Source organism: Carettochelys insculpta, chromosome 1 (genome assembly GCF_033958435.1).
Source record: "Carettochelys insculpta isolate YL-2023 chromosome 1, ASM3395843v1, whole genome shotgun sequence".
Lineage (NCBI taxonomy): Eukaryota > Metazoa > Chordata > Testudines > Carettochelyidae > Carettochelys > Carettochelys insculpta.
The window spans coordinates 67,133,348-67,139,347 of NC_134137.1; positions in this window are offsets into that span (position 1 = coordinate 67,133,348).

Below are 6,000 nucleotides of genomic sequence, written 5' to 3' on the forward strand. Positions count from 1 at the left end.
GTCAAAGTCAGCCCCCAAAGTTTGGATTGAATTTGAATTTGAATTAAAATTTCAATTGGAATTTAGTGGCCCAGCCCTGGAAATAAAAAAGGTCGTCCATTATGAAAAAATCATAGAATACTAGGAGTGGAAAGGACCTTGAGAGGTCATCGAATCCAGACCCCTGCCCTCATGGCAGGACCAAGTACTGTATACACCATCCCTGATAAACCTGATCTAACCTGTTCTTAAATATCTCCAGAGATGGAGATTCCACAACCTCCCTAGGCAATTTATTCCTGTGTTTGACAACCTTGACAATTAGGAACTTTTTCCTAATGTCCAACCTAAACCACCCTTGCTGCAGTTTAAGACCATTGCTTCTTGTTCTGTCCTCCAAGGCCAAGAACAAGTTTTCTCCCTCCTCCTTATGACACCATTTTAAATACCTGAAAACCGCTATCATGTCCCCCCTCAATCTTCTTTTTTCCAAACTAAACAAGCCCAATTCTTTCAGCCTTTCTTCATGGGTCATGTTCTTTAGAGCTTTGATCATTCTTGTTGCTCTTTTCTGCACCCTCTCCCATTTCTTCACATCTTTCTTGAAATGCAGTGTCCAGAACTGGACACAATAGTCCAACTGAGGCCTAACCAGCTCACAGTAGAGCAGAAGAATGACTTCTCATCTTGTTCACGACACACCTGTTAATGAATCCCAGAATCATGTTTGCTTTTTTTTCCAGTAGCATCACACTGTTGACTTATATTTAGCTTGTGGTCCACTATAACTCCTAGATCCCTTTCCGCCATACGACTTCCTAAACAGTTGCTTCCCATTCTGTGTGTGTGAAACTGATTGTTACTTCCTAAGTGGAGCACTTTGCATTTGTCTTTATTAAACTTCATCCTGTTTATCTCAGACCATTTCTCCAATTTGTCCAGATCATTTTGAATTTTGACCCTATCCTCCAAAGCAGCTGCAACCTCTCCCAGCTTGGTATCATCTGCAAACTTAACAAGCGCACTTTCTATGCCAATACGTAAATCGTTGATAAAGATATTGAACAGAATCGGTCGCAATACAGACCCCTGTGAAACCCCACTTGTTATACCTTTCCAGCAGGATTGAGAACTATGAATAACTACTCTCTGAGTACAGTTATCCAGCTAGTTTTGCACCTATCTTATAGTAGCCCCATCTAAGTTGTATTTGCCTAGTTTATTGACAAGAATATCATGCGAGACTGTATCAAATGCCTTACTAAGTTCTACGTGCACCACATCCACCTCTTCTCCCTTATCCATAAGGCTTGTTAACCTATTAAAGAAAGCTATCAGATTGGTTTGACATAACTTGTTCTTTACAAATCCATGCTGGCTGTTCCCTATCATCTTATCACCTTCCAAGTGTTTTGCAGATGATTTCCTTAATTACTTGTTCCATTATGTTTCCTGGCACAGAAGTTAAACCAACTGGTCTGTAGTTTTCTGCATTGTTCTTATTCCCCCTTTTATAGATGGGCACTATATTTGCCTTTCTCCAGTTTTCTGGAATCTCTCCAGTCTCCCATGATTTTCCAAAGATGATAGCTAAAGGCTCAGATTCCTCCTCTATCAGCTCTTTGAGTATTCTAGGATGCATTTCATCAGGCCCTGGTGACTTGCAGGCAACTAACTTTTCTAAGTGATTTTTAACTTGTTCTTTTTTTATTTTATCTTCTAAACCTACCCCTTTCCCACCAGCATTCACTATGTTATGCATTCCTTCTTCAGACTTCTCAGTGAAGACTGAAACAAAGATGTCATTAAGCATCTCTGTCTTTTCCAAGTTTCCCGTTACTGTTTCTCCCTCCTCACTGAGCAGTAGGCCTACGCTATCCTTGGTCTTCCTCTTGCTTCTAATGCATTTACAAAAAGTCTTCTCGTTTCCCTTCATACCTGTAGCTAGTTTGAGCTCATTTTGTGCCTTTGCCTTTCTAATCTTGCCCCTGCATTTCTGTGTTAATTGCCTATATTTATCCTCTGTATTTTGTCCTAGTTTCCATTTTTTATATGATTCCCTTTTTATTTTGAGATCACGCAAGATCTCCTGGTTAAGCCAAGGCAGTCTTTTGCCATATTTGCTATCTTTCCTATGCATTGGAATAGCTTGCTTTTGGGCCCTTAATAATGCCCCTTTGAAAAACTGCCAACTCTCCTCAGTTATTTTTCCCCTCAGTCTTGTTTCCCATGGGACCTTACCTACCAGCTTTCTGAGTTTACCAAAATCCACCTTCCTGAAATCCATTGTCTCTATTTTGCTGTTCTTCCTTCTTCCCTTCCTTAAAATTGTGAATTCTATGATTTCATGATCACTTTCACCCAAGATACCTTCCACTTTCAAATTGTCAATCAGTTCCTCCCTATTTGTTAAAATCAAATCTAGGACAGCTTCCCCACTGGTAGCTTTTTCAACCTTCTGAAATAAAAAGTTGTCTCCAAAGCAATCCAAGAACTTATTGGATAGTCTGTACCCCACTGTGTTAGCTTCCCAACATATATCTGGGCCTTGGATGATTTTGTTAGTTGTTTAAAAAAAGCCTCATCCACCTCTTCCACCTTGATAGGTGGCCTGTAGTAGATGCCTAGCAGGATATCGTCCTTGTTTTTTACCCCTTTTAGCCTAATCCAGAGACTCTCAACACATCCGTTGCCTATGTCCAGCTCCATCTCAATCCAAGTGTGTACATTTTTAATATAGAATGCAACACCGCCTCCCTTTTTCCCCAGTCTATCCTTCTTGAGCAAGCTGTACCCTTCCATACCACCATTCCAATCATGTATATCATCCCACCAAGTTTCTGTGATCCCTTTGCCCTTCACATCACACCACATCAGTAGCATTTTGCACCGCATCGGTAGCAATTATCGGTAGCCCTGTACTGCAATCATGAGCACTCAGGGTAGTGATCTGACTAGCACTTCTCAGGCTCACAGGAAAGTCTCAGCTTTGACCCACCAGGAGATTCTGGATCTCATTTTCATCTGGGGAGACCAATCAGTGGTGAAGAGAGTTTGGGTGACCGAGAGAAACATGGCCATCTATGATCAGATAGTGAACAAGATTGCAGCCCAAGATCACTCCCAGGTTTCTGCAATTCTGGGTGAGGTTAAAGAACTCTGGCAGGCTTATCAAAAAGTCCAAGAAGCCAATCAACAGTCGGGATTATCAACAGCTCCGCTTGCTTATGGGGAGCGACCCCACCATGGAGCCGACGGAGATCCTGTGCTCCCTGCTTCAGTTGCAGAAGGACTCCCATACCAGCAGGACATCAGCTGATACCCACTGGCTGGAGTCCCCTGAAGAGAGGTCACTCACCCCCCACCCCCATCATCGGGGTCCCTGCATGTGGGGAAGGAGGACAATGCTATCCTACCACTGCTGCCCCAAGGGCTACTGCAAAAGGCTATTCAGGCACCCTTGATAAGGTTTCTTTTCCTGGCCACTTAGACCTCTCCTCCCCACAAAATAAAATCATTCCTTTGAGCTTGGTGTGATTTCTTGTCCTGCAGGAGTGTGGGTGGGGGAACACAAATCAAAATGGGCAGAAGGGCGAGTGCCACTGAAGGCACAGCTGCCCAATGACACGCCTTTGTCCACAGCAGATGTGCATCTGAGGGAACTGGGTGGGTGGTGGGAGGATGAGTCTGCTGAAGGCACAGCTGAGCATTGAAACTCCCTCATCTGCAGCAGACGCATGGCTGAGGGAACTGGGTGGGGGGGAAGGGTGGGGGGCTCAAGGCACAGCACATTCTATTTATTAACTTAACCCTCCAAAAAAGAGCATTCATTCAGTACGGCATGGTTGATTTATTGGCATTATGGCAGAGACACACATAGGTACCATGTTGAATTGTAACAGAGAGATAGCCATGTTAGTCTATACTCCAACAAAACAAAACAACAGAAATGTAGCACTTTAAAGACAAACGAAGGCTTCAGTGATGAGCTTTCATAGGACAGACTCACTTCATCAGATTCAGTGATGAGCTTTCATGGGACAGACCCATCAGTGGGTTTGTCCTTCCTTTGACGCTTGTAATTATCTCAGACAGGACAATTAACATTAACATCCCCCCACCCCAACACCTTTCCTTCAATCCTATTTCATTTGTCAGTTTTTATTACAAATTTTTTTTTTGGTCCTCTGTACTTATAAATGTCAGTCTGTATTGGAAATGAGATTGATCTGATGAAGTGAGTCTGTCCCACAAAAGCTCTTCACAGAATAAATCATTTTGTTAGTCTTTAAAGTGCTACATTTCTGCTGCTTTTTTATAGGTACCATGTGTATTACAGATTAGTGATAAAGATGTTTTTAATGTGTCCCTTATTGCTGCAACTTGAGCATGGTTATTGGTGGATGGCAGTGCAGATGGCTGTGAGTAAGCCCTGCCTATTGCCTCTGCTTCAGAATTCCAGGTAGCTGAGAAAGTCTCCCACCTTGATTCACACGTTATGCAAAATAGTGCACACTGGAATAACAGTGCAGACATTAGCTTCAGAAAGGTCCAAACAGATCAATAAACATCTGCACCTTGCTTTCAAACGTCCAAAGGAGCATTCTACGATCCTTCTGCACCTTCTCAATCTGTAATTAAAGTTTTCCTTGCTGGGGTCCAGGGCTCCTGTGTAGGGTTTCATCAGACAGGGAAGCAGACAGTAAGCAGCGTCACCCAATATAACAATGGGTATCTCCACATTGCCAATCTTGATTTCGGTCTGGGGAAAAACGTCCCATCCAGGAGCTTTTGGTACAGTCCCAAATTTCAGAATATGCACGTGTCATGAACCTTCCCTGACCAGCCAATGCTGATGTCAGTAAAATGACCTTTGTGATCTACCAACCCCTGTGTGACCACAGAGAAGTACCCCTTTCGATTAATATACTCTGAGGCCAGGTGGAATGGGGCTATGATAAGGATGTGTATGCCATCTATTACCCCACCACAGTTAGGAAAGCCCTGGGCAGCAAAGCCATCCACTATGGCCTGTACATCTCCCAGGGTCACAGTCTTCCTGAGGTGACACCGACAGATTGCATGGGACACCGCTATCACCACGGACCCCGCTGTAGATCTGCCCACCCCGAACTGATTTGCCACTGACCGTTAGCTGTCATGGGTTGCAAACTTCTGAAGTGCAATTGTCACTCACTTCTGTACTGCTAAAGCCGGCCTCACTTTGGTGTTGCTGTGTTTCAGGGCGGCTGCCAGCACATCATAAAGTTCCATAAAGGTGGACTTGCGCATGTGAAAGTTCTGCAGCCACTTCTGGTCATCCCAGGACTCCAAAACCATGTGATCCCACCAGTGTGTGCTGGTCCTCTCGAGTCCAAAAACGCCACTCCACTGTCATCAGTGCATTCATGGCAGCCACCAGCTCTGCATTCTTCGACAGCAGCTGGCACAGTTGCTGCTGCAAAACACCATCCTTGTCATCACCAGCAGCAGCAGCAGCACCAGGAGGAAGCCAAGCATCATTGAACTTTGGAACTCAAGGACAAATTGCATGACAGCCGCTGTGGTTGCCAAAACGATCTGTGCTATGATTTGGAGCATTCATGGATCCATGCTTGCACTGGAATGCTGCAGCAGGAAATAGCGTGATATCCAGTTCTTTTTTCATGCGCTTAGTGATGCACTGAATTCTGGGATAGGGCTTGGAATTCTGGGATTCATACATGAAACACCCATAAGCAACCAGGGCTAAGGCACTGTGGGATAGGTACCCACGATGCAGTGCTCACACTGTCGAACTTGCACGGGACAATGGGGACATGGAGATTTGACATGGAGAAAAGGTGGGTCGAATTTCAAGAAGTTTTGTGGACATTTTATTTGAATTCATAATATTGCAATTAAGTATTAAAATGTATTATATATCGATTTTATCTCGTAGTGTAGAGCAGCCTGAGCTAAGAATCTTCTTCATAACTTCAAGTAGACAGGTACCATGTGTGGGATCATGATAGACCAGCC